Raw genomic sequence first — 27,898 nt, forward strand, 5'->3', positions numbered from 1 at the left:
TATTATGGATCCCCATTAGTTCCTGCCAAGGCAGCAGCTACTCTTCCTGGGATTTATTATGGATCCCCATTAGTTCCTGCCAAGGCAGCAGCTACTCTTCCTGGGATTTATTATGGATCCCCATTAGTTCCTGCCAAGGCAGCAGCTACTCTTCCTGAGATTTATTATGGATCCCCATTAGTTCCTGCCAAGGCAGCAGCTACTCTTCCTGGGATTTATTATGGATCCCCATTAATTCCTGCCAAGGCAGCAGCTACTCTTCCAGGGATTTATTACGGATCCCCATTAGTTCCTGCCAAGGCAGCAGCTACTCTTCCTGGGGTAAGGCAGCAGCTACTCTTCCTGGGGTTTATTATGGATCCCCATTAGTTCTGCCAAGGCAGCAGCTACTCTTCCTGGAGTTTATCATGGATCCCCATTAGTTCCTGCCAAGGCAGCAGCTACTCTTCCTGGGGTTTATTACGGATCCCCATTAGTTCCTGCCAAGGCAGCAGCTACTCTTCCTGGGGTTTATTACGGATCCCCATTAGTTCCTGTCAAGGCAGCAGCTACTCTTCCTGGGGTTTATTACGGATCCCCAGTAGTTCCTGCCAAGGCAGCAGCTACTCTTCCTGGGGTTTATTACGGATCCCCATTAGTTCCTGCCAAGGCAGCAGCTACTCTTCCTGGGGTTTATTACGGATCCCCATTAGTTCCTGCCAAGGCAGCAGCTACTCTTCCTGGGGTAAGGCAGCAGCTACTCTTCCTGGGGTTTATTACGGATCCCCATTAGTTCCTGCCAAGGCAGCAGCTACTCTTCCTGGGATTTATTATGGATCCCCATTAGTTCCTGCCAAGGCAGCAGCTACTCTTCCTGGGATTTATTATGGATCCCCATTAGTTCCTGCCAAGGCAGCAGCTACTCTTCCTGGGATTTATTATGGATCCCCATTAGTTCCTGCCAAGGCAGCAGCTACTCTTCCTGGGATTTATTATGGATCCCCATTAGTTCCTGCCAAGGCAGCAGCTACTCTTCCTGAGATTTATTATGGATCCCCATTAGTTCCTGCCAAGGCAGCAGCTACTCTTCCTGGGATTTATTATGGATCCCCATTAATTCCTGCCAAGGCAGCAGCTACTCTTCCAGGGATTTATTATGGATCCCCATTAGTTCCTGCCAAGGCAGCAGCTACTCTTCCAGGGATTTATTATGGATCCCCATTAGTTCCTGCCAAGGCAGCAGCTACTCTTCCTGGGATTTATTATGGATCCCCATTTGTTCCTGCCAAGGCAGCAGCTACTCTTCCTGGGATTTATTATGGATCCCCATTAGTTCCTGCCAAGGCAGCAGCTACTCTTCCTGGGATTTATTATGGATCCCCATTAATTCCTGCCAAGGCAGCAGCTACTCTTCCTGGGATTTATTATGGATCCCCATTAATTCCTACCAAGGCAGCAGCTACTCTTCCTGGAATTTATTATGGATCCACATTAGTTCCTGCCAAGGCAGCAGCCACTCTTCCTGGGGTCCAGCAAAATTAAGGCAGTTTATACAATTTTAAAAACATTACAATACATTCACAGATTTTCACTGTGTGCCCTCAGGCCCCTACTCCACCACTACCACATATCTACAGTACTAACTACATGTGTGTGTATAGTGCATATGTTATTGCGTGTGTGTGTGTGTACAGTATGCATGTGTCTGTGCCTCTGTTTGTCTTGCTTCACAGTCCCCGCTGTTCCATAAAGTGTATTTTCATCTGGGTTTAAAAAAAATCTAATTGTACTGCTTGCATCAGTTACTTGATGTGGAATAGAGTTCCATGTAGTCATGGCTCTATGTAGAACACTTCTTTCGGCCACATCATATTTGCATTCATTCTAATGCCACTCGAGCCCCTGCTTCAATCACAGGAGATGCAGCATCAGCAGCAGTGAAATACATAGCAACATCAGTCAATCTAGCTAAGGGAAATACGGTGAAATACAGGTGAACAGTATTACAGCATTAGATGGATATATTGAAGTAATTGACCTGTCATTGGGACATGTACCAATTTACTTACCAATGCGTCTCAAATGGCACCCTATTCCCTATGTAGTGAACTACCATTGACCCAGAGCCCCTGGGCAAAAGAAGTGCACTTCGTAGGGAATAGGGTGCCACTTGAGACGCATGTCACCAATCATTATACAGACCCGGAAAAGTCGACCTCCTAAATAGTATATTTCTGATATTGCATCCCCTCTAGCATAAACGTGTGGAATAAAAAGGTTTTCCTTCCTGTAGTGAAAGGCAGGTTGTCATAGACATTATAGTGAAAGGCAGGTTGTCATAGCCATTATAGTGAAAGGCAGGTTGTCATAGCCATTATAGTGAAAGGCAGGTTGTCATAGCCATTATAGTGAAAGGCAGGTTGTCATAGCCATTATAGTGAAAGGCAGGTTGTCATAGCCAGTATCGTGAAAGGCAGGTTGCCATAGCCATTATAGTGAAAGGCAGGTTGTCATAGCCATTATAGTGAAAGGCAGGTTGTCATAGCCATTATAGTGAAAGACAGGTTGTCATAGCCATTATAGTGAAAGGCAGGTTGTCATAGCCAGTATCATGAAAGGCAGGTTGTCATAGCCATTATAGTGAAAGGCAGGTTGTCATAGCCATTATAGTGGAAGGCAGGTTGTCATAGCCATTATAGTGAAAGGCAGGTTGTCATAGCCAGTATTGGAAGTCATGCATATCTATCTGCAGATGTTGTTTTATTTCTCTAGTTGATGGTTTGGGATCACTGCCAATTTAACTAACAGCTTCACTGGCTGCATTCAGCTCTGGCTTATTGAGGTAGAGAGAAATGAGAGAAAACATGAGAGAGAGAGAATGAATGTATGATAGTGTGAGAGAGAGCAGGACAGCAGTGACTGCTCTTTGCCCATGATGAGTGCGGTTCTGTTCAAAGCTAAGATGAGTAGGAGGGACTGACTCTCTCTCCCTCTCTTTCTCTTTCTCTCTCTCTCTCCCTCTTTTTGTCTTTCTCTCTCTTTCTCTTTCTTTCTCTCTCTTTATTTATTTCTCTCTCTCTTGCTCTCACTCTCTTGATCTCAGTGTGAGTGTTTATGTGTCCATCTACTCTGCAAAGAGTTACAGATGGTTTCCATGGGAACTAAATTGAAATGTTCTGGACAGGATTATACATTTGGATGGAACCTAGTAGTGGACACACAGTAGAGTACAGTAGTGTAAAGTTCAGTAGAGTACAGTAGTGTAAAGTTCAGTAGAGTACAGTACAGTAGAGTGCAGTAGAATACAGAACATCCCAGATCACACAGTAGAGTACAGAACATCCCAGACAGCACAGAATATCCCAGACAGTACAGTAGAGTACAGAACATCCCAGACAGTACAGAACATCCAAGACAGCACAGAACATCCCATACAGTACAGTAGAGTACAGAACATCCCAGACAGTACAGAACATCCCATACAGTACAGAACATCCCATACAGTACAGTAGAGTACAGAACATCCCAGACAGTACAGTAGAGTACAGAACATCCCAGACAGTACAGTAGAGTACAGAACATCCCAGACAGTACAGTAGAGTACAGAACATACCATACAGTAAAGTAAAGTACAGAACATCCCAGACAGTACAGTGGAGAACATCCCAGACAGTACAGTAGAGTACAGAACATCCCAGACAGTACAGAACATCCCAGACAGTACAGTAGAGAAAATCACAGACAGTACAGTAGAGTACAATAGAGTACAGAACATCCCAGACAGTACAGAACATCCCAGACAGTACAGTAGAGAACATCCCAGACAGTACAGTAGAGTACAGAACATCCCAGACAGTACAGTAGAGTACATTACAGACAGTACAGTAGAGTACAATAGAGTACAGAACATCCCAGACAGTACAGAACATCCCAGACAGTACAGTGGAGAACATCCCAGACAGTACAGTAGAGTACAGAACATCCCAGACAGTACAGAACATCCCAGACAGTACAGTAGAGAAAATCACAGACAGTACAGTAGAGTACAGTAGAGTACAGAACATCCCAGACAGTATAGAACATCCCAGACAGTACAGTAGAGAACATCCCAGACAGTACAGTAGAGAACATCCCAGACAGTACAGTAGAGTACAGAACATCCCAGACAGTACAGTAGAGTACATTACATCCCAGACAGGACAGTAGAGAACAGTAGAGTTTGCTCTCTTTCTTCTTCTCTCTCTTAGTACATGCTGGGAGTGTTTTGTCGTTGAGCGGCCGTGTGGAGAGGTCTCTCCTTATTTACTTTCTTGCTTATTTCCTTCGTCTATTTCATTTTATTTAAATGGTGGAGGGTTAACGCACTGTTTGTTTAGTGGTCCCCACTGTTTTCGGTAAAAGTTAGTGAGGCAGGGGACAGTGTTTTAGTTTCCTGCGGTTTGATTGGCATGGTGTGCGCGATGGCCTAGCGTGGAGGAGACACTGTCGTTACGACATGGATTCAGGTGTGTTCCTGAGAATGGAGTTAAAGTGGAGGAGGTTCTGCTCATGGTCAGTGAACAGGTATGAGCTGAATTTAGACATTCTGCTTCCAGAATGAACAAAGCTCTGGTTGTGTTCATGAAAATAGTGAATTTGGTGGGTAGGCTGATTGCTAGAGGAATATTTGTAAGGGATGTGTTGGTGCTGATTTGTCCTCTTTCGACTCCTTCAACAAGGGTTGTAGTTGCGATTCTTCCTCTGTTTATTATGGTTGATCAAATCCGGAAAGAACTGAGTCATTTTGGTAAATTTGCTAGCCGGTTATCGTGTACTGTCGGCAGGTTTTCAGGCAGACGCCGCTAAGCATACAGTTTTGTTCCGGAGGAAAGTTGCTGAACGACAATGAGCAACAGTTAAATGTGCATTTTAAAAGAGACTCTACGTGGGGTTTGCCAGCACAGACAGTCTACAGTGTTTGGACTATTGGGATTTGGGGCATAAGAGATTTGCATGCCCACGTAAAGGCGGGAGAGAAGTTGAGGGTACAAGCACTAATGAGGCTGGGTCTAGTCATGCTATAGATGCAGGTGTAGTCATGCTATAGATGCTGGTGTACTCATGCTATAGATGCTGGTGTAGATGAGGCTGGGTCTAGTCATGCTATAGATAGTGGTGTAGATGAGGCTGGGTCTAGTCAGGCTATGCTAGTGGATGAGGAGAGTATAGTAGGGAAGGGTAAGCGACTAGGGAGGGTGGAGGAGCATGTCATGTGGAAGAGGAAAATGTGGGAGAAGAAAAGAGGTGGGAGGGGAGAGGCTGGTGTGGTCACAGGCACCAAGGAGCCATTTCCTGGTGCTGGGGGGAGGGGAGAGGCTGGTGTGGTCACAGGCACCAAGGAGCCATTTCCTGGTGCTGGGGGGAGGGGAGAGGCTGGTGTGGTCACAGGCACCAAGGAGCCATTTCCTGGTGCTGGGGGGAGGGGGCCTGACCAGACAGAAAGGGCAGGTCGTCAGGATGGGAGATGGAGACGAGGAGGAGGAAGATGAGTCTGAGGAAGAGAACGATGGCTCCAGAGCTGACAGCCATGGTGAGGGAACTGTCAAGGTTCTGTCAAGTTTCCTAAATAAGGTTAATCTTTAATCTTTCTTTTGTTAACCCGGGAAAGTTTGTGAGATCAGTACAACACACTCTGAAAAATGAGGGGCAATGGTTTTCCCATTCCTCCTTGCAAAACAGCTCGAGCTCAGTGAGGTTGGATGGAGAGCATTTGTGAACAGTAGTTTTCAGTTCTTTCCACAGATTCTCGATTGGATTCAGGTCTGGACTTTGACTTGGTCATTCTAACACCTGGATATGTTTATTTTTGAACCATTCCATTGTAGATTTTTCTTTATGTTTTGGATCATTGTCTTGTTGGAAGACAAATCTCCGTCCCAGTCTCAGGTCTTTTGCAGACTCCATCAGGTTTTCTTCCAGAATGGTCCTGTATTTGGCTCCATCCATCTTCCCATCAATTTTAACCATTGTCTCTGTCCCTGCTGAAGAAAAGCAGGCCCAAACCATGATGCTGTCACCACCATGTTTGACAGTGGGGATGGTGTGTTCAGGGTGATGAGCTGTGTTGCTTTTACACCAAACATAACGTTTTGCATTGTTGCCAAAAAGTTCAATTTTGGTTTCATCTGACCAGAGCACCTTCTTCCACATGTTTGGTGTGTCTCCCAGGTGGCTTGTGGCAAACTTTAAACAACACTTTTTATGGATATCTTTAAGAAATGGCTTTTTTCTTGCCACTCTTCCATAAAGGCCAGATTTGTGCAATATACGACTGATTGTTGTCCTATGGACAGAGTCTCCCACCTCAGCTGTAGATCTCTGCAGTTCATCCAGAGTGATCATGGGCCTCTTGGCTGCATCTCTGATCAGTCTTCTCCTTGTATGAGCTGAAAGTTTAGAGGGACGGCCAGGTCTTGGTAGATTTGCAGTGGTCGGATACTCCTTCCATTTCAATATTATCGCTTGCACAGTGCTCCTTGGGATGTTTAAAGCTTGGGAAATCTTTTTGTATCCAAATCTGGCTTTAAACTTCTTCACAACAGTATCTCGGACCTGCCTGGTGTGTTCCTTGTTCTTCATGATGCTCTCTGCGCTTTTAACGGACCTCTGAGACTATCACAGTGCAGGTGCATTTATACGGAGACTTGATTACACACAGGTGGATTGTATTTATCATCATTAGTCATTTAGGTCAACATTGGATCATTCAGAGATCCTCACTGAACTTCTGGAGAGAGTTTGGCTGCACTGAAAGTAAAGGGGCTGAATAATTTTGCACGACCAATTTTTCAGTTTTTGTTTTGTTAAAAAAGTTTGAAATATCCAATAAATGTCGTTCCACTTCATGATTGTGTCCCACTTGTTGTTGATTCTTCACAAAAAAATACAGTTTTATATCTTTATGTTTGAAGCCTGAAATGTGGCAAAAGGTCGCAAAGTTCAAGGGGGCTGAATACTTTCGCAAGGCACTGTATGTGTGCTTGTTTGCAGAACTACCTTAGCTCTCTTTGGCACAGAGGGATAGAATGTACGTTTCTCTCTTGTCCCATGAACTGGCAGAGGCCTTAACCCAGAGGTACATTGGCCGTGCACCGGGGGTCGATGGACTCCCAGTGGAGTTTTATAAAAAATAATCTGGGGAATAATTGGACTTCTTTTGCATGTTGCATGAGTGTGTCGAGGTAGGAGAGTTGCAAATGAGCTGTCGTCAGGCGGCTCTGACTCTCCTGCCCAAGATAGGTAACTTGTGTGAACTTAAGAGTTGGAGGTCTGTGGCACTGCTCTGTGCGGACTACAATATTTGCCAAGGTCCTCGCTGACAGACTGAAGTCTCCTCTAGACACTCTAGTACACAAGGACCAGACATATTATGTACCGGGACGCTCAATCACGGACAACTTGTTATTAATCAGGGACGTGTTGGATTAGAGTTTCTAATGTGAACTTTGGACTGGTCTTTTTAGACCAAGAGAAGGCTTTTGATAGAGTCCACTATGAGTATCTGTTTAATATCATGTCTGTTTTGGGGTTTGGGGAAAGGTTTTTGGCCTGTGTGAAGATGTTGTATGCTGGGGCATCATGTATGGCCAAGGTGGGCTCAGTAGGCCAGTCTGGGTGAGACGGGGCATTAGACAAGGATGCCCTCTATCGGGGCAGTTAAATACACTAGCCATTGAGCCTTTTCTGGGCGTCCTACACAGGAGACTGCAGGGAGTGTTCTAGACAGGTATGGGTGTGTTGACAGGCATAGCAGTGTCAGCGTATGCATATGACGTGTCTGTGATGGTCTGGGATGGGCAGGATAGGCAGGCACTAGAGACTAGTCTGAAGGGAGCAAAGCTCTGTTATGTGGGGCATGGAGGTATAGGGTCCCCTCTCTGCTTCCAGGGGGTTTGCAGTGGTGTTGTGAAGGGCTTAACATTATGATGGTGTACCTGGCCTCGGAGAGGTGGGTCAGAAAGAACTGGGAGGGGCTGTCACAGACAGTGGTGTCAAGGCTGGCCAGGTGGAGGTGGCTCCTGTCTCAAGTGTCATATAGAGTGAGTGTGCTGATAACAACCTGGCGGCATCCTCCCTGTGGCATTAACTGGCTGTCCTCAAACCCCTGGTGGATTTGTTCTGGTCAGGCCATTACTGGCTGAGGTGTAGTACATGTCCATCCACGAAGGAGGACAGGGCCTGGTGGAACTGGAGAGCAGGGTGGCTGCACTCCGACTAAAGATGGTGCAGAGACTGTTGTACTGGAGGGAACCAGCATGCGAGCTACCGAGCTGGCGGATTAGGGTTGGACCGGCAGCTGTTCCTCATGAGGCTGTAGAGGCTGAGTACAGCAGATCTCATTTACTTTTACTCTGCGGTACTAAGGGCCTGACAGCTGCTAAGGCCCACACGAGAAGGGGCTGTGGAACCTGGGTTGTGGGAGGAGCCTATCTTCCACAACCCAGTCACCCCTTTGAGATCGGTTCAGTCGGCCACCCTGCAAAAGCCACTGATAACAGCAGGGTTTACTAAGTCTGGGTGACTTGCAGCTGCTGGGGAGGAGAGGTGGAACACCCCGGAATTCCTGGCACAACAAACAGGACTAACATATCTTAGTGTAACAGTATAACTTTAGACCGTCCCCTCGCCCATACCCGGGCGCGAACCAGGGACCCTCTGCACACATCAACAACAGTCACCAACGAAGCATCGTTACCCATCGCTCCACAAAAGCCGCGGCCCTTGCAGAGCAAGGGGGAACTACTACTTCAAGGTCTCAGAGCAAGTGACGTCACCGATTGAAACGCTATTTAGCGCGAACACCGCTAACTAGCTAGCCATTTCACATCCGTTACATTAGGCTGCTGGACAGTTTCCTGGGGAGGTCCAGGAGGCACTGTCTGAGCTGGTATGGGGGGTGTTTGAACGGCCAAAGGGGGGGGGGGGCTTGTTAAATTTGAACACTCTGAGCCTAGGGGAGTTTGAGGGGGTGGGAGGTAAAGCCCTCTACAATCTCTGCATTAAGGTGAGCAACATTAGGAGCCTAACAGGAGTGAAGGCACGTCAGTGGCAGGGGATATGTGGGGGGGAGAGTATGGTGGGTTTACAAACTCCCAGTACCAAAGAGGTCAGGGGACCGTTCTACATGGAGCCCTAACAGCTGGTTGGCACCGGTTGACCTGGGACTCAGACAGGGGTGTCCTTTCTGTGTCATGAGTGAAACTGTGCATCATGTGTACATGGGATATTTGTTTTTAAAGGGGGGTGGGGTGGTGCTGAGGTTTTAATGAAATGAGCTGAATATGTATCATTAAAAAGTATCTCTCTCTCTTTCTTTCTTTCTTTCTTTCCTTCCCTCTCTTTCTTTCTCTCTTGATCTCAGTGTGAGTGTTTATGTGTCCATCTACTCTGCTCAGAGTTACAGATGGTTTCCATGGGAACTAAATGGAAATGTTCTGGACAGGATTATACATTTAGATGGATCCTAGTAGTGGACACACAGTAGAGTAGAGTACAGTGGAGTAAAGTAGAGTAGAGTGCAGTACAGAACAGCACACTAGAATAGATTAGAGTACTGTAGAGTAAAGAACAGTAGAATAGAGTACAGTACAATAGAGTACAGTGCAGTACAGTAGAGTACAGTACAGTACAATAGAATAGAGTGCATTACAGTAGAGTACAGTGCAATATAGTAGAGTAGAGTTATACAATGTGCTAGCAACCATGTTGTTCTGTCCATGCAGAGGTCAGTGACCAGCTTTACAAAGCCTGTGAGATACCACTCAGCTGGTGCTGTCTCTGAGTGTCTTTATGTGCTTGGCTGGAACAAAAGCCTGTAAACCCTGTTTCTCTCCACTGCTCTAGACACAAGCTGAAGCACTGGAAACACGTACAGTGAATTCGGGAAGAATTCAGACCTCTTGACTTTTTCCACATTTTGTTACATTACAGCCTAATTCTAAAATGGATTAGATAGTTTTTTCCCTCATCAATCTACACGCAATACCCCATAATGACATAGCAAAAACAGGTTTTTATACGTTTTTGCAAATCTATTAATAATAAAAAACTGAAATATCACATTTACATAAGTAATCAGACCCTTTATTCAGTACATTGTTGATACACCTTTGGCAGCGATTACAGTCTCAAATCTGTTTGGGTATAAAGCTACAAGCTTGGCACACCTGAAATGTATTCTCTGCAGATCCTCTCAAGCTCTGTCAGGTTGGATGGGGAGCGTCGCTGCACAGCTATTTTCAGGTCTCTCCAGAGATGTTTGATTGAGTTCAAGTCCGGGCTCTGGCTGGGCCACTCAATGACATTTAGAGACTTGTACCGAAGCCACTTCTGCATTTTCTTGGCTGTGTGCTTTGGGTTGATGTCCTATTGGAAGGTGAATCTTCGTGCCAGTCTGAGGTCCTGAGCGCTCTGGGGCAGGTTTTCGTTGAGGATTTCTCTGTAGTTTGCTCCGTTCATCTTACCCTCGACCCTGACTAGTCTCCCAGTCCCTGCCACTAAAAACATTTCCACAGCATGATGCTGCCACCACCAGGCTTCACTGTAGGGATGCTGCCACCATCATGCTTCACTGTAGGGATGCTGCCATGTTTCCTCCAGACGTTTGACGTCTGGTCAAAGAGTTCAATCTTTGTTTCATCAGACCAGAGAATCTGATGAAAATTGTTTATAATTGTTTATATTCATAAAGTCAAAATGGCTGTTTAGTGGTTCTAACCAATCTTGGTTTCATCAGATCAAATAATCCTGTTTCTCATGGGAGCCTCTTGAGCAACTCCAAATGGGCTGGCCACTCTTCCATAAAGGCCTGATTGGTGGAGTTCAACAGAGATGATTGTCCTTCTGGAAGGTTCTACCATCTCCACAGAGGAGCTCTGGAGCTCTGTCAAAGTGACCATCGGGTTCTTGGTCACCTCTATGATCAAGACCCTTCTCAGCCCATTGCTCACTTTGGCCGGGCGGCCAGCTCTAGGAAGAATATTGGTGGTTCCAAACTTCTTCCATTTAAGAATGATGGAGGTCACTGTGTTCTTGGGGACCTTCAATGGTGCAGACATTTTTTGGTACCTCGACACAATCCTGTCTCGGAGCTCTACGAATAATTGCTTCGAACTCATGGTTTGGATTTTGCTCAGACATGCATTGTCAACTGTGGGACCTTATATAGACAGGTGTGTGCCTTTCCAAATCATGTCTATTCAATAGTTTTTACCACAGGTTGACTCCAAGTTGTAGAACCATCTCAAGGATGATCAATGGAAACAGGATGCACCTGAGCTCAAAATCAGGTCTCATAGCAAAGGGTCTGAATACTTATTCAGATCCTTTGACCCTTTGCAAAAATGTTTTTAAAAAATCTGATTTCGCTGTGTCTTTATGGTTGTGTGTAGATTGATGAGGGGAAAAAATATATTATATATTTTTGAATAAGGCTGTAATGTAACAAAATGTGGAAAAAGTCGAGGGGTCTGAATACTTTCCGAATGCACTGTATGTGCTTGTGTGTGTGTTTCTGTGCGTGCATGTGTGTGTATTTGTGTAACTACTATGTGTGCTTTGGCACAGCTATGGAAGCAGCTCCTACTTAAGAGATTGGCATAACGCTTGCCGTTTGTCTCATGTAAATGCCCTCCACTGTAATTGGTGTAATCTGTGGGTTTTATCTTGTGTCGGCCTGTTTTTAGGATGTGTTTTTTAATGGTTCTGCAGAGAGGCAAGCTGCTGCCAAACATCTGCAGCGGACCGGCCTGATTAGATTTTGGTGAATATGATGTCCTCTGTTGACATTTCTGTGGTGTAGTTCACACACACACACACAGACACAGACACACACACACACACACACACACACACACACACACACACACACACACACACACACACACACACACACACACACACACACACACACAGTGTAGTCCTCAGGGAGGGGAGCTCTGGGTATAGTTATTTACTTGTGCAGTGGAGAAGAAGCAGGGAGCACTGTTGGTCATTTCTGTATGTTTGATAGATTCTCAGAACCTTGAGCCTGTTCTGTAGATTCTAAAACCATTCTAAAGCCTGTTCTATGGACTCTTAAGCCATTCTAAAGCCTGATCAATAGATTCTCTATATTCTAAAGTCTGTTCTATGGATTCTAAAGCCATTCTAAAGCCTGATCTATAGATTCTCTATATTCTAAAGTATGTTCTATAGATTCTCTATATTCTAAAGTCTGTTCTATAGATTATCTGTATTCTAAAGTCTGTTCTATAGATTATCTATATTCGAAAGCCTGTTCAATAGATTATCTATACTCTTAAGCCTGTTCTATATATTCTCTATATTCTAAAGCCTGGTCAATAGACTCTCTACATTCTGAAGCCAGTTCTATAGATTCTCTATATTCGAAATGCTGTTCTATAGAATCTCTATATTCTAAAGGCTGTTCTATAGATTCTCTATATTCTATAGCCTGTTCTATAGATTCGCTATATTCAAAAGGATGTTCTATAGATTCTTTATATTCTAAAGCCTGCTCTATAGAGTCTCTGTATTCTAAAGCCTGTTCTATAGATTCTTTATATTCTAAAGCCTGTTCTATAGACTCAAAAGCCATTCTAAAGAATCTTCTATTGTTTCTCTATATTCTAAAGCCTGTTCTATATGTTCTTTATATTCTAAAGCCTGTTCTATAGATGCTCTATATTCTAAAGCCTGTTCTAGAGACTCAAAAGCCATTCTAAAGAATCGTCTATTGTTTCTCTATATTCTAAAGCCTGTTCTATAGATTCTAAAACCATTCTAATTGCTGATCTATAGATTCTCTATATTCCAAAGCATGATCTGTAGATTCAAAAACCTTTCTAAAGCCTGTTCGATAGATTCGAAAAGCATTCTAAAGCCTTATCTATAGATTCTAAAACCATTATAATTCCTGATCTGTAGATTCTCTATATTCTAATGCCTGTACTATAGATTCTAAAACCATTCTAATTCCTGATCTATAGATTCTAAAACCATTCTAATTCCTGATCTATAGATTCTCTATATTCGAACGCCTGTTCTATAGATACTAAAGCCAGTCTAAAGCCTGATGTTTAGACTCTAAAGCAATTCCAACGCCTGATCTAGATTCTAAAGCCATTGTAATGCCAGATCTATAGATTCTAAAGCCATTGTAAAGCCTGATCTATAGATTCTAAAGCCATTGTAAAGCCTGATCTATAGATTCTAAAGCCATTCTAAAGCCAATCCAAAGCCTTATAAGTAGATTCAAAACCCATTCTCAAGCCTGTTCTATAGATTTTAAAGGCATTCTAAAGAATGCTCGATAGATTCTCTATATTCTAAAGCCTCTACTATAGATTCTAAAGCCATTCTAAGCTTGTTTTATAGATTCTAAAGCCATTCTAAAGACAGTTCTGTAGATTCTAAAGCCATTCCAAATGTATATCAAATAAACCCATTCTGAAGCCTATTGTGTTGATTCTAAAGCCATTCTAATGCTTGATCTGTAGATTCTAAATCCATTCTAAAGACTGATCTATAGATTCTATAGCCAGTTCCATATATTATGAAGCCAATCTAAAGAATGTTCTATATATTCTATAGCCATTCTAAAGCCTGTTCTTTAGATTCTCTATATTCTAAAGCATGTTCTTTAGATTCCCTATATTCTAATGCCTGTTCTATAGATTATCTATATTCTCAAGCCTGGTCTATAGATTCTAAAACAATTCTAACGCCTGTTCTATAGATTCCCTATATTCTAAAGCCAGTTCTATTGAGTCTCTATATTTTCAAGTCTGTTCTATAGACTCTAAAACTATTCTAAAGCCTGGTCTATAGATTCTAAAACCATTGTAAAGCCTGATCTATAGATTCTATAGCTAGTTCTGTATATTCTGAAGCCATTTTGAAGAATGTTGTATATATTCTAAACCATTCTAAAGCCTGATCTATAGATTATAAAGCCATTCTAAAGACAGTTCTAAAGATTCGAAAACCATTCTAAAGGCTGTTGTGTTGATTTTAAAGCCATTCCAAAGCCTGATAAGTAGATTCTAAACCCTTTCTCAAGCCTGTTCTATAGGTTCTAAAGGCATTCTAATGCATTATTTATGCATTTTAAAGCCATTCTAAGGAATGTTCTATAGATTCTCTATATTCTAAAGAATGTTCTATAGATTCTCTATATTCTAAAGAATGTTCTATAGATTCTAAAGCCATTCCAAAGACAGTGCTACAGATTCTAATGCCATTCCAAAACCTGATCTATGTAATTTAAACCCATTCTGAAGCCTGTTGTGTTGATTCTAAAACCATTCTAGTGCTTGATCTATATATTCTAAAGCCATTCTAAAGATTGATATATAGATTCTAAAGCCATTCTAATCCGGTTCTAAAGATTCTAAAGTAATTCTAAAGCCAGTTCTGTATATTATCAAGCCATTCTAAAGCCTGTTCTACAGATTCACTATATTATAAAGCCTGTTCTATTGATTCTCTGTATTCTAAAGCCTGTTCTATAGATTCTCTATATCCTCAAGCCTGTTCTATAGATTCTAAAGCCATTCTAAAGCCTGATCTTTAGATTCTAAAGCCATTCTAACTCCTGATCTATAGATCCTACAACCATTCTAAAGCCTGATCTATAGATTCTAAAACCATTCTAACGCCTGTTCTACAGATTCTAAAGCCATTCTAAAGCCTGATCTATAGATTCTAAAGCCATTCTAAAGCCTGATCTTCATATTCTAAAACCATTCTAAAGCCTGATCTATAGATTCTAAAGCCATTGTAAAGCCTGATCTATAGATTCTAAAGCCACTGTAAAGCCTGATCAATAGATTCTAAAGCCATTCTAACGCCTGATCTAGATTCTAAAACCATTCTAAAGCCTGATCTACAGATTCTAAAGCCAGTTCTGTATATTCGGAGGGCATTGTAAAGCCTGTTCAATATATTCTAAATCGATTCTAAAGCCTGATCTAGATTCTAAAACCATTCTAAAGCCTGATCTATAGATTCTAAAGCCATACAAAAGCCATTCCTTCAGCCTGATCTATATATTCTTAAACTATTCTAAAGCCTGTTCTATAGATTCTAAAACCATTCTAATACCTGATCTATAGATTCTAAAGCCAGTTCTGTATATCCTGAGGCCATTGTAAAGCCTGTTCAATATATTCTAAATCCATTCTAAAGCCTGATCTATATTCTAAAACCATTCTAAAGCCTAATCTAGATTCTAAAACCATTCTAAAGCCTGATCTATAGATTCTAAAGCCATACAAAAGCCATTCCTTCAGCCTGATCTATATATTCATAAACTATTCCAAAGCCTGTTCTATAGATTCTAAGACCATTCTAATACCTGATCTACAGATTATCTATATAATCTGATTTACAGATTATCCATAGATTCTAATGCCAATCTAAAGCCTGTTCTATAGATTCTAAAACTATTCTAAAGCCTGATTTATAGATTCTAAAGACATTCTTAAAGACTGTTCTATAGATTCTATCACCATTCTAAAGCATTTTGTGTTGATTCCAAAGCCATTCCAATGCCTGATCTATAGATTCTAAAGCCATTCTAATCCGGTTCAATACATTCTAAAACTATTCAAAAGCCTTTTATATAGATTCAAAAACCATTCTAAAGCCTGTTCTACAGACTTAAAAGCCATTCTAAAGCCTGTTCTATAGATTATCTATATTCTAAAGCCTGTTCTACAGATTCACTATATTCTAAAGCCTGTTCTATTGATTATCTATATTCCAAAGCCTATTCTATTGATTCTTTATATTCTAAAGCCTGTTCTATAGATTCTAAAACCATTCTAAAGCATATTGTATAGGTTCTATAACCATTCTAAAGTCTGATCTATAGATTCTAAAACCATTCTAAAGCCTGTTCTATATATTCTTAAGCCATTCTAAAGCCTGATCTAGATTCTAAAGCCATTGTAAAGCCAGATCTATAGATGCTAAAGCCAATCCAAAGCCTTATAAGTAGATTTCATACCCATTCTCAAGCCTGTTCTATAGATTCTAAAGCCATTCTAAAGCCTGATCTATAGATTCTAAAGCCATTGCAAAGCCTGTTCTAAAGATTCTAAAGCCATTCTAAAGCCTGATCTATAGATTCTAAAGCCATTCTAAAGCCTGATCTATAGATTCTAAAGCCATTCTAAAGCCTGATCTATAGATTCTAAAGCCATTGTAAAGCCTGATCTATAGACTCTGTAGCCATACTAATGCTTGTTGTGTAGATTCTGAAGCCATTCTAATGACTGATCTATAGATTCTAAAGCCAGTTCTGTATATTCTGAGGCCATTGTAAAGCCTGTTCAATATATTCTAAATCCATACTAAAGCCTGTTCTTTAGATTCTCTATATTCCAAAGCCTGTTCTGTAGATTCTCTATATTCTAAAGCCTGTTCTGTAGATCCTAAAACCATTCTAAAGCCTGATCTATAGATTATAAAGCCATTCTAAAGCCTGTTCTATAGATTCTAAATCTAATCTAAAGCCTGATCTATAGATTCTTAAGCCATTCTAAAGCCTTTTCAATAGATTCTAATGCCATTTTAAAGACTGTTCTATATATTCGAAAGCCATTCTAGAGCCTGATCTATATATTTTATATCCATTCTAAAGCCTGTTCTATAGATTATCTATATTCTAAAGCCTGTTATATAGATTCACTATATTCTAAAGCCTGTTCTATAGATTCTCAACATTCTAATTCCTGGTCTATAGATTCTCTGTATTCTAATTCCTGTTGTATAGATTCTCTGTATTCTAAATTGTGTTCCATAGATTCTCAATCCTGATCTATAGATTCTAAAGCCATTGTAACGCCTGATCTATAGATTGTAAAGCCATTCTAAAGCCTGATCTTAAGATTCTAAAGCCATGATCTATAGATTCTAAATCAAATGTATAGCCTGATCTGTAGATTCTAAAACCATTCTAAAGCCTGTTGTGTTGATTTTAAAGCCATTCCTAAGCCTGATAAGAAGATTCTAAACCCATTCTCAAGCCTGTTCTATAGGTTCTAAAGGCATTCTAAAGCCTGTTCTAAAGATTCTAAAGCCATTCTAAATTGTGTTCTGTAGATTCTAAAGCCATTCTAAAGCCTGTTCTATAGATTCTCTACATTCTATAGCCTGTTCTATAGATTCTAAAACCAATCTAATGCCTGATCTATAGATTCTAAATCATTCTAATGCCCCATCTATAGATTCTAAAGCCATTCTGAAGCCTGTTCTATAGATTCTATAAAGCCACTCTAAAGCCTGTTCTATAGATTCTAAAGCCATTCTAAACCCTGATCTTTCGATTCTAAAGCCATTCTAAATCCTGATCTATTGATTCTAAAACAATTTTATAGCCTGATCTGTAGATTCTAAAACCATTCTGCATTCTGTTCTATAGATTTTCTATATTCTAAAGCCAGATTCTAAAGCTATTACATAAAGACTTCAAATCAGTTCTTGTTCTTACTGTCCAGTGGAATGTATCTTTTCTTCCCCTAGCTATATCTATCAGCTCATATTGTCCAATATTTCTTCCATGAAGACATGGATGTTACCTTCAACACCTTGCAACGTTCACAGACGTTTAAGCCTTTCTTTACAAGCGTCAAATACACCAACAAGGTACTAAAAACAGATTATCAAACTGGAAAATTACCTCACACAGACTTACTATTACCTCCAATCAGCCTTAGAAAACAGTCTAGAAAGATGCATCTTGCCTGGTAGAGAGGGAGCCTGTTCCCAAACCAAGCATAAAGGCATTAGGTCCCAAATGGCAACCTATTCCCTATATAGTGCACTACTTTTGACCAGAGCCCTGTAGCGCACTATATAGGGAATAGGGTGCCATTTAGGATACAAGCCTAAGAGTTCCCCTCTTCAGTATGTTCCCCCTAACAGGTCTTGCCACTTGATGAGATCACAGAGAGAGGGTAACCGGTTGCTGGTTTTTGAAGTAATGGCTTCTGTCCCTGCTGATTCCTTTAGGTCGGTTCTCTCTCTCTCTCTCCCTCTCTCTCTCTCTCTCTCTCTCTCTCTCTCTCTCTCTCTCTCTCTCTCTCTCTCTCTCTCTCTCTCTCTCTCTCTCTCTCTCTCTCTCTCTCTCTCTCTCTCTCTCTCTCGCACTCTCTCTCGCACTCTCTCTCGCACTCTCTCTCTCTCTCTCTCTCTCACTCTCTCTCACACTCTCTCTCGCACTCTCTCTCACTCTCACTCTCTCTCGCTCTCTGTGTGTATATGGATGTATGCTCAAACCGACGGCAGTGGACAGCTCATCTCTCTTAGGCAGCCACGGGCAACTCTGAATAAGCACTGGGCCAATCTTTGAGATGCACTTTGGGGGCTGTCGCACACATCACACCTGTCACTGACATCCATAGCACTAACCCTTTCACCTGGTTTGAGTGGATGCCATATGGCCTGAGAGGGTTGGCGATTGTAAGTTTGGGGTTTGTAGTTTCAGCCTTGAGAGTGTGAAGTTTTTTTTATCTTGAGTTGATAGAGAGTCTGTTAAGGCTTGTCTGGAGAGTTTCCAATAACATCTTCATACGCTTCAAACCAAATAACAACAAATAAATCAACCAAGTCAACCTCACCACAGTGGAGAGGGAGAAAAGCTTCAAGTTCCTCCGCATGCACTCAGTGACAACCTGAAATGGTCCATTCACACAGACATCAAGGTGCAAATGTCCTTTCTGAATTTAAAAGTAATCCTTGAAGTAATCATCTAGTTTTTCAAAAGTATCTGAAATCTGATTACAATATTTTTGCTGGTAACGTAATGGATTACAGTTACACTTTTTTTGTAATCCCTTACATGTTACTCCCCAACCCTGATCATCGGGGACCTCAGCCGCCCAAGCCACGGCCTGTTCACCCCGCTACCATCTAGTCGGCAGAGACAGTACAGGTGCATCAAAGCTGGGACCGAGAGACTGAAAAACAGCTTCCACAGCGCCTTCAGAAAGTATTCAGACCCCTTGTCTTTTTTTCACATTTTGTTGTGTTACGAAGTGGGATTAAAATTGCTTTAATTGTCATTTTTGTCAACGATCTATAGTAAATACTCTGATGTCATAGTGGAAGAAAAATTTGAACAGTTGTGAAGAATTAATGAATGGCAGCGATTACTGCTGTCTTTCTGGATAAGTCTCTAAGAGTTTTTCTAGATAAGTCTCTAAGAGTTTTGCACACCTGGATTGTACAATATTTGCACATTATTCTGTGAAGTTGGTTGTTGATCATTGTTAGACAGCCATTTTCAAGTCTTACCACAGATTATCAAGCCGATTTAAGTCAAAACTGTAACCAGTGACTAACATTCAATGTATTTTTGGTAAACAACTCCAGTGTATATTTAGCTTTGTGATTTACGCTATTGTCCTGCTGAAAGGTGAATTAGTGTCACAGTGTCTGTATGGAAGCAGACTGAACCAGGTTTTCCTCTAGGATTTTGCCTGTGCTTAGCTCTATTCCATTTCTTTTTATCCTAAAAAAAACTTTTGTCCTTGCCGATGACAAGCTTACACATAACATGATGCAGCCACCACCATGCTTGAAAATATGAAGAGTGGTACTCAGTGATGTGTTGATGTCACGCCTACTCCCGCTCCCTCTCCCTCTCTCCAGCACTTAATGTTGCCAGTCTATTAATTACTAGTCCTGGCAAATATTATTATGCACACCTGCTCCCCATCATTACACCCACCTGCTCCCCATCATTACACACACCTGCTCCCCATCATTACACACACCTGCTCCCCATCATTACACACACCTGCTCCCCATCATTACACACACCTGCTCCCCATCATTACACCCACCTGCTCCCCACCATTACACTACACCTGCTCCCCATCACTACACTCTACCTGCTCCCCATCATTACACTACACCTGCTCCCCATCATTACACTACACCTGCTCCCCATCATTAAACTACACCTGCTCCCCATCATTACACTCTACCTGTTCTCCATCATTACACTGCACCTGTTCCCCATCATTACACTACACCTGCTCCCCATCATTACACACACCTGTTCCCCATCATTACACACACCTGCTCCTCATCATTACACCCACCTGCTCCTCATCATTACGCACACCTGCTCCTCATCATTACACTACACCTGCTCCCCATCACTACACTCTACCTGCTCCCCATCATTACACTACACCTGCTCCCCATCATTAAACTACACCTGCTCCCCATCATTACACTCTACCTGATCCCCATCATTACACTGCACCTGTTCCCCATCATTACACTACACCTGCTCCCCATCATTACACTACACCTGCTCCCCATCATTACACACACCTGTTCCCCATCATTACACACACCTGCTCCTCATCATTACATCCACCTGCTCCTCATCATTACGCACACCTGCTCCTCATCATTACACACACATGCTCCTCATAATTACACAGACCTGCTCCTCATCATTACACACACCTGCTCCTCATCATTACACACACCTGCTCCCCATAATTACACACACCTGCTCCTCATCATTACATCCACCTGCTCCTCATCATTATGCACACCTGCTCCTCATCATTACACACACATGCTCCTCATAATTACACAGACCTGCTCCTCATCATTACACACACCTGCTCCTCATCATTACACACACCTGCTCCCCATAATTACACACACCTGCTCCTCATCATTACACACACCTGCTCCTCACCATTACACACACCTGCTCCCCATAATTATACACACCTGGACTTCATTATCACCTTGATTTCTCTCCCTTTATTTAGCCCTCAGTAGTATTAGTCATCAGACAACCAATCAATTGGTTTTGTTCACGTTCAGTACGCTTCTCCTCTTATGTTTGTCTACCTTCTCTTATCATTAAATTCTCCTTCTGTATCTGCTTCCTGACTCACTGTGTATAGATCACTTTTATGTTGGATTTTCTCCAATTATAACGCTTTGTATTCAAGACATAAAGTTGATTTCTTTACCACATTTTTTGCAGGATGCATGTTTTTGAATATTTTTTGTCTTTACAGGCTTCCTTCATTTCAATCTGTCTTTTAGGTTAGTATTGTGGAGTAACTACAATGTTGTTGATCTATCCTCAATGTTCTCCTATCACAGCCATTAAACTCTATAACTATTTAAAGTCAACATTGGCCTTATGGTGAATTCCCTTAGCGGTTGGTTTCCTTCCTTTCCGGCAACTGAGTTAGGAAGGACGCCTGTATCTTACCAGTGACTGGATGTACTGATACACCAACCAAAGTGTAATGAATAACTTCACCATGCTCAAAAGGATATTCAATGTCTTATTTTCTTTTACCCATCGAAAAAGGTGCCCTTCTTTGCAAGGCATTGGAAAACCTGCCTGGTGTTTGTGGTTGGATTTGTGTCTGAAATGTACTACTCAACTGAGGGACCTTATAGATAAATGTATGTGTGGGGTACAGAGATGATGTAGTCTTTCAAAAAATAATGTTATTTTTGCAAATCGTTAAATGACTTTTTAGGCACATTTTTATTCCTGAACTTATTTAGGCTTGCCATAACAAAGGGGTTGAATACTTATTGACTCAAGACATTTCAGCTTTTCATTTTGTATTAATTTGTAATCATTTCTAAAAACATAATTCCTCTTTGACATTATGTGGTATTGTGTGTGGGCCAGTGACACAAGCTCTCATTTTAATCCTTGTCTCACTACTGCTGTGAAAATACCTCCTTGTCTCACTACTGCTGTGGAGGTCTCTCCTTGTCTTAGTACTGCTGTGAAAGTCTGTCCTTGTCTTACTACTGCTGTGAAGGTCTCTCCTCGTCTCACTACTGCTGTGAAATGATATCCTTGTTTTAATACTGCTATGAAGGTCTCTCCTTGTCTCACTACTTCTGCGAAGGTCTGTCCTTGTCTCACTACTGCTGTGAAAGTCTCTCCTTGTCTAACTACTGCTGTGAAGGTCTGTCCTTGTCTCACTACTGCTGTGAAGGTCTGTCCTTGTCTCACTACTGCTGTGAAAGTCTCTCCTTGTCTCATTACTGCTATGTATTACTGCTTTCTCACATTACTCCTAGTCTGCCTCTGACTATCCTTCTTCTTCTTCACTTCTAGTCTGGGCTAATCATAGCCTTCCTTCTTCTTCTTCACTTCTCGTCTGGGCTGATCATAGACTTCCTTCATTCCTTCCTCTTCTTCACTTCTAGTCTGGGCTGATCATAGCTTTCCTTCATTCCTTCTTCTTCTTCACTTCTAGTCAGGACTGATCATAGCCTTCCTTCATTCCTTCCTCTTCTTCTTCACTTCTAGTCTGGGCTGATCATAGCCTTCCTTCATTCCTTCCTCTTCTTATTCACTGCTAGTCTGGGCTGATCATAGCCTTCCTTCATTCCTTCTTCTTCTTCACTTCTAGTCTGGGCTGATCATAGCCTTCCTTCATTCCTTCCTCTTCTTCTTCAGTTCTAGTCTGGGCTGATCATAGCCTTCCTTCATTCCTTCCTCTTCTTCTTCACTTCTAGTCAGGACTGATCATAGCCTTTGTTCTTCCCTCCTCTTCTCCACTTCTAGTCAGGACTGATCATAGCCTTCGTTCTTCCCTCCTCTTCTTCACTTCTAGTCAGGACTGATCATAGCCTTCGTTCTTCCCTCCTCTTCTCCACTTCTAGTCAGGACTGATCGTAGCCTTCGTTCTTCCCTCCTCTTCTTCACTTCTAGTCTGCATGACTCCATATCCCTCTGTGGTTTGCTTCTATCCTCTGTCTGTTTCTGTTCTTCCATCTCTCTGCTCCTAGCTTGCCTATCCCTTCTCAGCTCATCTCGGCTTGGTATGGCTTGGCTCAGCCCTAGACCAGAAGCTGTGAAATATGTCTCCACCAACCCTGCCGGTCATACCCACTCTGTAGTCTCCCCAAAGCATTAGCGCTTCAGCATCATCAATCTTCTAAACTTCCACTCCATAAAGCACGGCCAAAACACAGCAAGACCCCCTCACTCCTCAGCCAGCAGAACAACAACATGACTCTATATGCATTAGTATCAGCCAGCTACGGGAAGGTAAACACAGAGATATACAGTAGTATTAGCCAGTATACAGTAGTATCAGCCAGCTACTGGAAGGTAACCGCAGAGATATACAGTAGTATCAGCCAGCTATGGGAAGGTAACCACAGAGGTATACAGTAGTATCAGCCAGTATACTGTAGCACACCTATGGAATGGTTAAAGACACAAAAGCCCTGAGAGAAGGAGAGGACCTCTGGTTTGAGGAGCTGCAGTTCACTGCTTAGATATGCCACTGGGTTCTCATTCGTATTGTGACTGAGATTGGTGGACTCATGCTCTCTTGCTCCCTCTCACTGTTTCTCACCCTTACATACTTTATTCTCTCTCAGTATCTCTTTTTTCTCTCTCTTCCTATCACTCACCCTGCTCTCCCTCTCTCGCTGTCCCTCTCTCTCCTGCTGTCCCTCTCTATCCCGCTCTCCCTCTCTCCCTCTCTCGCTCTCCCTCTCTCCCTCTCTCGCTGTCCCTCTCTCTCTCCTGCTGTTCCTCTCTATCCCGCTCTCCCTCTCTCCCTCTCTCGCTGTTCCTCTCTGTCCCTCTGTCTCCCTTCATTAGTGACATTTTCCAGACCCTAAAGCACGTCTGATAAATATCAAACCACTTCCGCCTGGAGCAGAGAAGGACAGAGAGAAAGATGGAGCTCTTTAGCCATATTTCCTTTAACAAATTGCCAACCTGCCATGAAATCAATGCCCATGCAGCATAGCCGCACGCACAAACAAGCTGCATTTGAACCAAAAGGGGAAAAACTCATTACTCAACCAAATAGAAAATAGCATCATCTTCAAACCCTGCTTCCCAGATCCCTAGCATTCACATTTGTACATTTAGTACATTAATATCCTGTCCTTATGGAACACGGGGTTAGAAAAGCCACTGAACAGATCCAGCTCCCTCTCTTACCTGTCTCTGTGATGGTCTCGCTCTCTCCCGCCGCTGGCTCTAGCCCTCGTCTCTTCTAAACAACCATGCCCTCCTATTTGGGCTTGCCGATGCCAAACGGATCAGACTCGTGTCTGGTTCAGGTTCAGGTAGCGATGTTGGGGGAATCAGAATCAGGGGGTCCTCCCAGTAAGCTGACCAGCGTAATGGCTCTCCACAGCTCTCCCTCTCTCCCAGGTCATTTCAGCCTTTTGGCAGCAGTGACAGTGTCATGCAGCGATCAGAGTGTTGTGGGAAGGGACGAGGTGTTTAACAACAGGAACACCTCCTATACGTTTCAGGCTGCAGCCGGTGGTAATGGGAGGCTGTGGCTGCTCGGAATAAGGCTCACTACTTGGCCGCTCATGTGGAGTTTCCTCTGGCTCCCGTAGTCTCCCTCTGTGCCGGCTCTGCTCTGCCTGTCTGTCTGCTTGCCTGCCTGTCTCTTACTGAGACCGCTGCTTGTGGCTGCGATGAGTGAGAGAGAGAGTGCGTGCACCAGAAAGGGAGCAAGAACACTGGGGAGGGAGAGCAGGAAAGGCAGAGAGAGACGGAGATAGAGAGAGGGAGCGGGAGGGAGCGGGAGAGGGAGATAGAGAGAGGGAGCGGGAGAGGGAGATAGAGAGAGGGAGCGAGAAGGAGCGGGAGATAGAGAGAGGGAGCGAGAGGGAGAGGGAGATAGAGAGAGGGAGCTGGAGAGGGAGATAGAGAGAGGGAGCGAGAGGGAGCGGGAGATAGAGAGAGGGAGCGAGAGGGAGCGAGAGGGAGCGGGAGATAGAGAGAGGGAGCGAGAGGGAGCGGGAGATAGAGAGAGGGAGCGAGAGGGAGCTGGAGAGGGAGATAGAGAGGGAAAGGGAACTAGAGCGGGAGAGGGAGAGAGAGAGAGAGAGAGAGAGAGAGAGAGAGAGAGCATTGTCTCCTGCTCTATCGACATCAATCAATCAGGAAATGAGTCAGTCATAACCAGAGGTGTGTGTGTAACTCGTAGTAGAACTGTGATGTCTCTATCCACCTTACAGTCCTGGGCAGACATGCCCATACAGCTAAAAAATGCTTGTTTTGTAATATTTTGTACTTTTACTCTTTTTGGTGGTATCCAATTGGTAGTTACAGTCAGAGGCAAAGGCCGAGAGCAATGCGTCCTCCAAAACACGACCCCGCCAAGCCACACTGCTTCTTGACAGACTGCTCACTTAACCCGGAAGCCAGCCGCACCAATGTGTCAAAGGAAACACCATCCAGCTGATGACTGAAGTCAGCATGCAGGCCCCCGGCCCGCCAAAAGGAGTTATTAAAGCACGATGTGACAAGGAAATCCTGGTCGGCCAAACCCTCCCCTAACCCAGACGACGCTGGGCCAATTGTGCACCGCCTCATGGGTCTCCCGGTTACGGCCGGTTGTGACACAGCCTGGGATCAAACCTGGGTCTGTAGTGATGCCTCAAGCAGTGTCTTAGACCGCTGCGCCACTGCGGAGGCCCTAAAACTTGTCCGTGATAAGATTTTAACACGCAACCTATGTGTTGCTAGACATTTGCGTTAAATTGGTATCATATGTTTCAAACTACAATTCCGATGATGTGGGATCATCAACTAAAAAATTTGGTCGGGGGCCAGAACATCATCACCAATCATGTGTAGACTGCATATTGCCTGCATGGGAATACTTGCGAACATATTTTAAAATTAAAATCAATAGAAGCTGATATCCTGGTGTTTTTACAGTCTTTTATGGCCAACAATGAAAATTCTAAATTATTATTATTTTTTTAATCTGAAAACTTGGGGGCCAAATAAAGTTGGAGATATGTTATGAATTCCTAACAGGTGGCTAGTGTAACACATAATACTAATATGAGTGTCCCAGATTTTTGTTTGTTATTTTACTTCTAGTCTATGAGACGAGGCTGCTCCCTCTCCCACTGCCCTCTGGAAATATACCTCACACACAGAGAGGAGGGGAGGGGAGGGGAGGGGAGGGGAGGGAGGGGAGGGGAGGGCTCCTGCAGTGTGGCAGTCCTCCATAAAGCCTCCAGGCAGGTGGGCCATTTGACTTCAGAGAGAGGAGAGAGAGAGAGGGAGAGAGAGAGAGAGAGAGGGGAAGAGAGAGAGACACAGAGAGAGAGAGAGACACACAGAGAGAGAGAGAGAGAGACAGAGAGAGAGAGAGACAGAGAGAGAGAGAGAGAGAGAGAGACAGAGAGAGAGAGAGAGACATAGAGAGAGACAGACAGAGAGAGAGACAGAGACAGAGAGAGAGATAGAGATAGAGAGACAGAGAGAGATAGAGAGACAGAGAGAGATAGAGATAGAGAGAGAGATGGGATCAAATACTACATTTTAGTAGACAAGTTCAGTGCAGTTCTGTGGCCTATTGTATCATCTCTGTCTGTGTTAGCCCATGATAATGCTTTAGCTCTCACAGACTACTGTTGCCAATAACAATGATTCATACAATAATAAAGGGAAAGATGGATAGAGAGACCAGATAAGACGGAGTGAGAGAGAGAGGGAAAAACTAAGGATTGTGATGTAAGGAGAGGGAAAGTAGAAGAGAGAGAGAGAGAGATAGAGAGAGAGAGAGAGAGAGAGAGAGAGAGAGAGAGAGAGAGAGAGAGAGAGAGGTGTTTAGTATGCAGCCTGTGCTCCCTGGTCCTTCAACACAACAGAATACATCAGATCTCTCTGTATATCAGATCTCTCTATATATCAGATATCTCTATATATCAGATCTCTCTATACATCGGATCTCTCTATATATCAGATCTCTATATATCAGATCTCTCTATGTATCAGATCTCTCTACATATCAGATCTCTCTATATATCAGATCTCTCTATATATCAGATCTCTCTATGTATCAGATCTCTTTATATATCAGATATCTCTATATATCAGATCTCTCTATGTATCAGATCTCTCTAACTCTTCCTTTCTCCCCTTCTCTCACTCTTTCCCTCCCTCCATGTGTGTGCTGAATGAGATGGTTCTGCTGTCTGCCTGATGGAAGAGAGGAAGGAAGGAAGGAAGGGGAAAATAGTAGAATGAATAAATAAATGAATGATTGATTGAATTAATGAAGAAATGAATGCATGAAAGAGGGGAGGGATGGAGAAAGGGATGGTTGTTACCAGGGTGATCCTTCTCTGAGAGGTTTGTTGACAAGCATCTCTCACTCAGCCTGACAACATAAACATGTCTCAGACCATCTCTCACTCAGCCTGACAACATAAACATGTCTCAGACCATCTCTAACTCAGCCTGACAACATAAACATGTCTCAGACCATCTCTCACTCAGCCTGACAACATAAACATGTCTCAGATCATCTCTCACTCAGCCTGAAAACATGAACATGTCTCAGATCATCTCTCACTCAGCCTGAAAACATGAACAAGTCTAGTATCAGAACATTATCAAAGCATCCGTTTCTTAGCCACAAATCTTGAGATAACATTTTACTTGTGTCTCAAACATTGATTTAGCATACACATGCCAGTATGCATACACATGCCAGTATGCATACACATGCCAGTATGCATACACATGCCAGTATGCATACACATGCCAGGCATACTGATAACGTGTAATTTCAAGTATGCAACACGTGTCCCTCAAGCATTCAGTTAACATAATCTGTTTGTCTGATGTGCAGTCTGATGCATGTATTAATGTGAACATAGTCTTTCTATAAAACATTTTTTTTTAACATTTATTTAACTTTATTTAACTAAGCAAGTCAGTTAAGAACAAATTCTTATTTAGAATGACGGCCTACATACAGCGCATTCGGAAAGTATTCAGACCCCTTGGCTTTTTCCACATTTTGTTACTTTACAGCCGTATTCTAAAATAGATTACATTGTTTCCCCCTCA

The 27,898-nt window shown here is 42.8% G+C and overlaps 1 long non-coding RNA gene across 1 annotated transcript in view; it reads right to left on the reverse strand.

The window, feature by feature from the left end:
• LOC149971533 (uncharacterized) overlaps positions 1-24,523 on the reverse strand; it is a 62,056-nt gene extending 37,533 nt beyond the window's left edge. Inside the window, exon 1 of the long non-coding RNA XR_016491760.1 lies at positions 24,005-24,523. This is a non-coding gene — a long non-coding RNA (uncharacterized LOC149971533). The remainder of the gene's footprint in view (positions 1-24,004) is intronic.
• Positions 24,524-27,898: the final 3,375 nt, after the last annotated feature.

The sequence above is a fragment of the Oncorhynchus mykiss genome, chromosome 25 (genome assembly GCF_057628025.1).
Source record: "Oncorhynchus mykiss isolate SJ-2025 chromosome 25, ASM5762802v1, whole genome shotgun sequence".
NCBI classification, from domain to species: Eukaryota; Metazoa; Chordata; class Actinopteri; order Salmoniformes; family Salmonidae; genus Oncorhynchus; species Oncorhynchus mykiss.